Below are 9339 nucleotides of genomic sequence, written 5' to 3'. Positions count from 1 at the left end.
AAAGATGATGCTAATGCATTGAGGGGGCTGGTGCACTAGTGTCTAAATAAATGCTAACAAATAAATGTTGATGTTTAAGTTCAGGCTGCCCCCTCTCCTTGAACAACCTGTTCCCAGCCTTCCTGTGTGCTGATCAGATGGTTTCTCACTGGGGGTCAATGTAAACAGCTCCCTGGCAGGCAGGACTCAGATCAATTCGAGGAAGAGGGTGAGATCTTGCAGCAGGACTGTGCTGCTCAGCTGGGAACAAAACAGAAAGGCACTGGATTCATCGATTCCCTTTCAGCCTCCAGCCATACTACTGGGAATGGTACCTTATCACAAATTGACATGCATGACAGCAATGAGGATGCAGAGATGAAGAAACCCACTGACAGCAAAGCTCAGGATGGCAGTGAAACTAGAAAGCAGTGGAGCAAACTTCCCTCCTCCAGCCTGCTAAAAGCCTGGCTGGACTGGCAGGAGGTTGCAACACAAATCAAGCTTCAGACCTGCAAAGCTGGCAGAGGGGTTTTTTGGCTGGAAAATTTCCCTCACTGTGCAAGCTCAATGGTTTTATGTGGCTGGCGTGACAGTTGTCGGATCTGCTCTAATTCCTGCTTTCCCTCTGATGGATCTGGCTGGGAGAAAAGACCCACAGCCATAGCACCCCAGTAATTGCAAAAGGAAGAAATAAGGAGCAGGTGCCGAGCAAAGCGACACGGATCTGCTGCTTGTGTTTTCCTCAGGAAAGCAGGTCACGGGGGAGGAGGGAGAGTCATTCCCCAGCTTTGTTGCTGAAAATGTATTTAACCAAAGCTACGCTGGTAACTTAACACTCTGCCAGCCCCTGGAACTTCTGCAAAGAGGGATTGCTACCAAAACCTTTTAAACCCACATTCTGCTAATGAAAATGGCTTTCAAAGATACAAGCTGGTGGAAACCTCTCTCCTCCCAGCAACATTTCTTCATCAAGCTCTCTCCTCCTCCCTCCCCATCCTACCTTATCTCTCCACATCTGGGTGACATGAAGGACAGAGTGCTTCCCAATAAACCCAGGCAGTGGATTTTATCTCACACCTCCAGCAACAGCCCCGACTCTCAGACAACCAGCTCTCCTAAATTGGACAGAAGTTGCAGCATCTGTGCAAACCTGTACTCCTGTGTCTGCTGTGTTTTACGTGCTGAAGTTCAGCTGAGCTGCAGGAACAGGCTTTGGAGGGACTCAAAGACTATTCACCCTTTAAGAAGCTTCTGACTTCCCACTTAATAGGAAGATGTGGAAATACTCCTCAGCTAATTAAATATCTGACAATTATAAGTCAGTACAAATGATGACTGTGCTGGGTAAAGCAATGTATACTGAAAAATGTCTGTGCTGTCCTGTCTTGGTTTTTCTGCACCAGGAATGGCCTTTATTGCAGAAATTGCTGGTCATACAGCAGAAGACACAGTCCTAGGGGTGAAGTGTCCTTCTCTCCTGGCCATCTATCCACCTCAACACACCTAAAAATGATATACATGAATGCCAGTGCCAAACACATCTATCATTGCTTTCTCCCTTGGCAGACTGATCACTGAAACCTTCCTTCTGCACCTCCTGCAGACCTGTGCAGATTCTCTGGGCAATGTCCTTGCAGAATGTGAACCAGCTTCTGCTATTCAAAGGCACTGACTTGTCACTCCACCAGAGCTTGGAGGGAGCAGAATTTGGCCTATAGCTCCTAAGCCAGGCTACTCAGAAGTCCCACTGAAACTGAGATCTCAGGTATTAAGCCTATAACAACAGGATGTGCTCAGTCCTCTTGGTGCTCTCTTTTCTAAGGCCCAGGGGAGGCAAGGAACATGGGAATTAGCCAGTTTGTATCACCACCACAGATGAAATGCAGAACCCCAGCAGGAAGCTTTTATTCTCTAGTTCAGTTGAGCTGCACATTGCCAGGGTGCTGGCTCCAAAAGTTAAGCTGGTGCCAGGAGTCTCAGTAGGAGATCAGCCTGGCCTTGGAGAGGGTGGCTAAAAGGGGTTCCTGCTGCTGCAAGTCTCCCCACTCCAACTGGGAGGGTGGGGAGAGGGGAATGTCTCGAGGAGAGAAGCAAATGAGCATCAGCAATAGCATCTGGAGTTGTTCAGCTTTACTCTAAGGAATAAACAGCAGAGATTTTGCAGAGAAGGAAGTTTCTGGAGCCATCAGGAAAAGAGAACCAGCTGGGGAGAGAGGGTATGGAGAGCAAAGCAGGTCCAAAGGTGTTCACAGGTGTGTAGAAGTGATGAAGTTGATCCAGACCTTTAGATTAACTCTCAGTGATCCTGAAGGAAAAAAAGGCTTGGAGACCACAGAGTTGAGGTGTGTGCTGGTACAGGCTGGCTGTATTCTCCTCTGTTCATCCAAATGCCTTTGCCAGCCTTGCTGGCTTGTGAACCAAGGTCGTCCACACACACTGAGCAGTGAGTTGACAAGCAGGTTAGGACCAAAGTGATGAAGCTGCTGGTCTCAACCTTCATCTGCCCAAGAATAAAAGAACTGAGCAGGATGTGTACAGTGGATGTGGCAGGTCCCACTCCATCCTCCTTTTTCATCTTTCTTTCCTTTTTTCCTCAGATGACAAGCAATGTCAGAATGAAAGAGCACTGCTGCCAAGCTGGAGTGTCCCTGGCCACCTCTACTGATAGCTTACCTGAGAGGGAGGGCAGGAGAGCAAAAGTGCTCCTTGCAAGTCCTGTGTTCTGGGGACCTGAGAGCAGCTCCCTGCATGGCTCCAGCTTCAGAAGAGCAGAAATGTTCTGAGAATTACTGTCAGTTTTGCTGCATTTTAAAGCCATCTTCATTGTGAAAGCCTCAAAAGCAAAGTGACACTTCTCATTTGACTGAGAGGGCTTTCTCCTGCCTTTGCTGTTCACTAAAATTCTCCTAAAATGGGAATCTGGATAAAGGCAAATGTTAAAGAAACGTCAGAACTGTAAGTGACCTAGAAAATGAGGTTTTTGTTCAGCTCCAGTTGCAGTAACAGCACATTGAAGGCTGTGAAATCCTCGAGCACGACAGCACTAGGAGTCATGTAAGTCCTGTTTCACAGGCTGCAGCAACAGCTCTTGACTGCTGCTAAAGATGTAACAGGCAGGACAATCTCAGCTGCTTTCCAGATCCCAGGAGAAGCCAGCAGAGCTGGCAATTAGCAAAAGCATCTTTTGCACTTGTAAACTGAATGTCTGGAGTGGAAGTGAACTGGGAAGCAGGGAAATGCCCAACACTGTGATGCCATTTCTAACAATGCTTCTGAGATCCTGAGGTCTGCACGGAGACAAATGCAGCAGCCTCCAGGAAGGGGGAGGTGAGGGGTTAGAAGGTGGAGGTGGGATTTTTTTTTTTATATAACTACATGAGAAAAACCAAAACCAACCATTTTTGTCCCACAACCATAATACTCCTGAGAATACTGTGATGGGATGCACCAATCCATCATATCAGATTGGATATCAGGAAGCATTTCTTTACTGAAAGGGTGGTAGAACACTGAAACAGGCTTCCAAGGCAGGTGGTTGATGTCCCAAGCCCACCAGTGTTGAAAAGACATTTGGACAATGTCATGAATAACACGCTTTAACTTTCAGGCAGCACTGAAGTGGTCAGGCAGTTGAAACTATATGTTTGTGTAGCTCTGTTCCATCTGAAATTATCCTACCCTATCATCTCCATACCATTCCTTGTGTGTCTGCTCCAGCATGGTGAGCCAATGCCAGTTCTGAGCTGCAGGTTCCTCCTGTCCTTTGACAGGAGTCTCAGTCAAAACACATCTGGGCTCCCTCTTCACCCTATGTTGTTTCTTGGGCACAGACAGTGGGTTCTTTGCCAGGAGTAATGAGGGCACCTTTAATGACTGCAAAGATGCTGGGGCTGCAGCTGTGTGAGTGTTACAGCCTTTCCTATCACAGCACTCACACTGGATCCCCATGTGCTGGTACATGGAAATGACACCCTAGGCATCAATAATCCCTTCCTTTCAGGTACCTTTGTGGCTGAAGGATAATTTTCCCAGCCAGAAGCCAGATCCTGCAGCAGTGTTAGACACAGGGAGCTCCCTCCTCTCCCTTTGCATTGCCACATGTGCAGCAGCTTCAGAGACACTGCTTTCCATCAGGCTGCCTGGATTAGGTATTTCCATCAAGTTCTCTGCCTTGTTCATGCCCACAAGTAACTAAACAGTCTTTTGGCACATGATATGGAATATTGCCACAGTCTCTAGCACAGTTTTGACCCATTCATGGGATACATGGACTGGAAAAAGTCTGCCTGAACCAAATAAATCTCCTAATAACAGCTGCCCCTAAAACATCACTGCAGCTTTCATTTGGGCCCATATGGAAGATCAAAGTCAAAAATATCCCAGGTCACAGTCAAAAGACATGCAAGGAGCCTTTTGCAGCACTTGTGTCCCAGCCTCAGGTTAATCAGGAAAAAAAAAAAAAAGGCACATGCATATTGATGGTCCCTAAGCCAAATCCTGTGGAGCTAGTGCCCTTGAAACTGTCAGGAACCCTGAGGAAGTTTGAAGGATGCTTAACATTCCTTAAGATATGACATATGAGCTAAAACTGCCATTAAATAAGTAGTATCCACAGCTGAAAATAAATCAGTGTTCTCCTGGATCCTTTCTTCCTCTGGGCTCCTGCTCTCTCAATACAGGACATAGTTAACTTCTAGTCAGAGCCACCAGCACAATCATAAGAAAGGACAGGAGATCTGAGTTGTGGCTCAGCTCTGCTCCTCCTTGGTGCCAATGGATAAATCAATCCCTTGGTTTCTCTTTCCCCATCTGCAAATGAAAGCAGTTTTTAGGACAGCCCCCAACTCATCAATGCAGTTATGACCCTTTCTGGTTTGGTTCTCTTGGCGAGCTTGGGAGATCAGATACATCACCAAAAGTTGAGGGGAAATGATGTACTTCCCACCCACTTCACTGTCTGCACTTTCATCCACACCAGAAAGAAAGAATTGTCCTCAAACCTGCATAATTCACCCCAGGAAGATCTAGGCTCTTGCTGGATCAGGCTTAGGGCCACCCTGTCAGGCACCAGGCTCTAGCAGAGACTGTTTTTCCCTGACTCTTCATTTGAGACCAGGAGCAACTTCCCTGCCTGACTTACCATCCCACCAACATTGCACATGTATATGAAACCACCTTGAGAGGCAACTCTGGGAGATTAATACGCATCTTAGAATCATAGAATCACTTTTACTGGAAGAAACTTTCAAGAACATCAGGTTCTACCACTATCCAAGCACTGCCAAGTCCACCACTAAACCGTGTCCCTCAGCACCACACACACAAGTTTTTTAAATACCTCCAGGGATGGGTGATTCCACCACTTCCCTGGGCAGCCTCTTCCAGTGCCTGACACCCCTTTCAGTAACAATTTTTTTCCTACTATCCAGTTTAAACATCCACAAGCTTAACTTCCTCTTGTTCTGCCTCTTTTTGCTTCGGAGATCAACATCCACCTTGTTACAACCTCCTTTCAAAGGGTCATTGCTGTAATTGAATAAAAATATTTGCAAGGCCCTGTAAAGGTCCTTCACAAGGCTGAAAATCATTATAGTCCTGGCAACGGGGTTTTCTGACCTTGCTGCATCAGTTATTGTTCTCTTTGCAGCTCCTGACTGATGGTTTAATTTGATCCAAATTAATCTAATTGTCAAGGTGAAAAGGATCTGTCCTCTCTATGAGGAGAGCTTTTCCCATCACATTCTGTGAGGGCTCAGCACTAAGGCTTGTGAAGGGCCTAGAGCACAAGTCTTATGAGAAGCAGCTGAGGGAGCTGGAGTTGTTTAGTCTGGAGAAGAGGAGTCTGAGGGGAGACCTCATTGCTCTTTACAACTACCCGAAAGGAGGCTGGAGTGATGAGGAGGACAGCCCCTTCTCCCTGGTGATGTGTGATTAGGACCACAGGAAATGGATTCAAGCTGCACCAGGGAAGGTTCAGGTTAGATATTAGGAAGCATTTGTTCATTGAAAGGGTAGTCAGGCATTGGAATAGATTGCCCAGGGCAATGGTGGAGTCATCATCTCTGGAGGCATTTAAATGGCATGTGGACCTGGTGCTTAGGGACATGGTTTAGTGCTGAGCTTGAGGTGTTAGGTCTAAGGCTGGTCTGGATGATCTTGGAGGTCTCTTCCAGCCAGGGACATTCTGTGATTCTGCCCCTGCTCCTCCCTCTCTGGCAGCAGGGCAGCTGCAAGAGCTCAGTTCTCCCTGCAGTGGCAGAAGCTGCCGCGCCCCGCGCAGAGCCGGTGCTCAGGGCAGGCTGGGTGCTGCCTGCCTTCATTCATCTGCTCTGCCACTTGGCTCAGAGGCCACCCTTAGCTCTGGTGTCCCATGCTACAATGCTGTCTGTCTCACAGTGCTTGCCCTGAGCCTTCTTGGTCCCATCCCACTTCATGAAGACTAAAATTCCTATCGTGATATTTTGCTGGTGCTCACGCGAGCGAGGCGTGATGAGTAGAGCTGACACCACATGGGCATGGGTGACCAGCTCAATCTAAACTCATGTTTAGGTGATAATTTCTCAGGGATAAATAACAATACTTTTTCTTGCTATAACATCACAGAACGGAGCTCCTTGCTCCTAGGTTGCATGACATTTAGAATGTCTGATGTTATTAGCATGGTAGACTCAAGGAAAACTGAGGCACAAAGCCTAAGCTGATTTGCCCAGACACATAGAAAGTCCATCATTAGATGAAGGCTGCATCCTGGGCTCTGTGTTCTCCTTTTGCTGCTGTGTTTTAGCAGAACATTTAATTTCCTAGTGCAGGTGCAAAAAAAAAAAGGAGTCCTTTCATCCTCTTGAAAAGCAGGGAAAAACTTCCCCCATTCTTATTCACAATGTGCCACTTCTCAGCACTTTTCTCCCAAATCCATCTATCCTACCCAACTTGAGCAATATGATGGAAACATAAACCTGTCTCCACATCCTGACTTTTTCCTATGAGCTCACATAAAATAAGAGGACTGTCCAGTGCTAAACCATGTCCCTAAACTTCACCTCTACACATTTTTTAAACACCTCCAGGGATGATGATTCAACCATCACCCTGGGAAGCCTGTTCCAGTGCTTAATTACTCTTTCAGTGAAGAAGTTTCTCCTAATATCAGATTTAAACCTCCTGTGGCACAACTTGAGACCATGACATCTTTCTCACATCATGCACAGGCTACTCTGCAGTCTGCAGCTTCCAACAAAACCAAATAGTTCTCCAGAAGATACAGATCTGTTGTCCTCAGGATGGTGCTGGGAACTTCAGTTTTAGAGAAAAGACCATTTGGGAAATCCTGCTCTGGATCCACACAGGTTTTCTTGTGCTCCATAGAATGGTGAAGGTTGGAAAGGATCTTAAAGATTATCAGGTTCCATCCTCTCTGCTATAAGTAGGGACACCTCACACCAGACCAGGCTGCACAAGCCTCAGCCAACCTGGTCTTGAGCAACTCCAGGGAAGAAGCCTCCTTGGGCAACCTATTCCAGTACTCTAAAGGGTGAATAAAATCAATTCAGCAAATAATTATGAGAAGGCACCGTGATTCTATTCTGAATTTTACACACAGAGGGTACTTAACATCCCATAGTGCAGTTGTGTCACTTCCATGCACCTGAGCCTGCCTTAAAGTTGCCTCAAGGCTGCATCCTGTTGGTTATTGAGTCATTGGAGTTAGAGCATACCAAGGGTGGACTTCAAGTTTCTCCACCTTCCTTTTTTCCTCCTACACTTAAATGCCTGGAGCTGTGAATCAGAGGTCTCCACCAGCACATCCAGGTGCCTGTACTTATTACATTCTCAGCACATTCAAGGTACCACACAGACAAACACAAAGGGAAATGCAGCAGAAATGCACCAGAGAACGGACCTGGAGTCCCTTCATGCAACTTGGGAAGTCAAGTTGCATTTCCACCACATGCCACCAAAAGTCTTCAGCAGCCTGGCTCTTCTATGGCAGATGGTCACAGAAGGGCACATGGCTGCTAAATTTATCCCTTCCTATCTGCAAAGGGAACAAGCAAAGGTATCCTGGGTTCAGAGCAAACATCTGTAAATAAAAAGAGCAGGCAGGAATTCAGGCAAAACATGCAGCTCCAGCCTGGTGTGCACAGCAGGCTGTACAGACACTGGTGTGTGCACGTCCCTCTGCACACACACACATGCTCTATAGCTCCTGCATTTAAACATATATTGTGTACGGGCAGCTGCATGGGTGCAATTCTACCTGGAGTCTTGTGTACAAATGAAGGTTGGCTTGTGTCAGCAGCCTGATCTGGGTGCTTTTGTACATTTCATAGAATCACCAAATGGTTTGGGTTGGAAGGGACCTTAAAGATTATCTAGTTCCAACCCCCTGCATGGGCAGGGACACCTCCCACCAGACCAGGTTGCTCCAAGCCCCATCCAACCTGCCCTTGAACACTGCCAGGGATGGGGCAGCCACAGCTTCTCTGGGCAACCTGGGCCAGGGTCTCACCAATCTCACACTGAAAAATTTCTTCCTAGTATCTAATATAAATCTACTCTCTTTCAGTTTGAAACCATTACCCCATGTCCTATCATTCCATGCCATTGTAAAAATCCCCTCTTTCACTTTCCTGTTGCCCCTTCAGGCACTGGAAGTTGCTCAGGCCTCTCCCTGGAGCTTTCTCTTCTCCAGGCTGAACAACCCCAACTCTCCCAGCCTATCACCATAACAGAGGTGCTCTGGCCCTCTGATCATCTCCACAGCCTCCTCTGGACTCACTCCAACAGCTCCATGTCCTTCTTGCACTGGCCTCTCCAGAACTGGACCGAGCCCTGCAGGTAGTGTCTCACCAGAGCAGAGTGCATGGGAAGAATCCCCATGACCTGCTGGTCACGCTGCTGTTGAAGCAACCCAGGACACAGCTGACTTTCTGGGCTACCAGCACACAATTGTTGGCTCATGAGCTCCTTATCAACCAACACGCTCAAATCCTTTTGTATACAGACACACTTTTGTGTTGTCCACACAGAGACACATAGACACAAATGCTGCCTTGTACTTGTAGATACCTTCACACCCCACCTGATTTCATCCACACTGACTCACCAGCAATACCCTGCAGCCCTGATTGTGCACAGAAACACAACAGCATTTTTCTGTACTCACATTCAGTCACCAGCACTTGTTTGTTCCCACAAATCAGCTTTTTATGTCCTTGCACATATTTTACACATGTGTATTTACATGAATAAAGTAGCACACACGTGTGTAGACACACACAAGGTATCCTGAACCCCATGGTGCTCTGGCTTACAGCAAACCCTCAGCACTGAGCTGAGGTTGGGATTCATCCTGCT

The sequence above is a fragment of the Chaetura pelagica genome, unplaced genomic scaffold, assembly GCF_000747805.2.
Source record: "Chaetura pelagica isolate M959 unplaced genomic scaffold, ChaPel_1.0 scaffold96, whole genome shotgun sequence".
Taxonomy (NCBI): Eukaryota; Metazoa; Chordata; class Aves; order Apodiformes; family Apodidae; genus Chaetura; species Chaetura pelagica.
The sequence above is the reverse complement of the archived record's forward strand: the minus strand, read 5'-3'. Positions refer to the sequence as shown.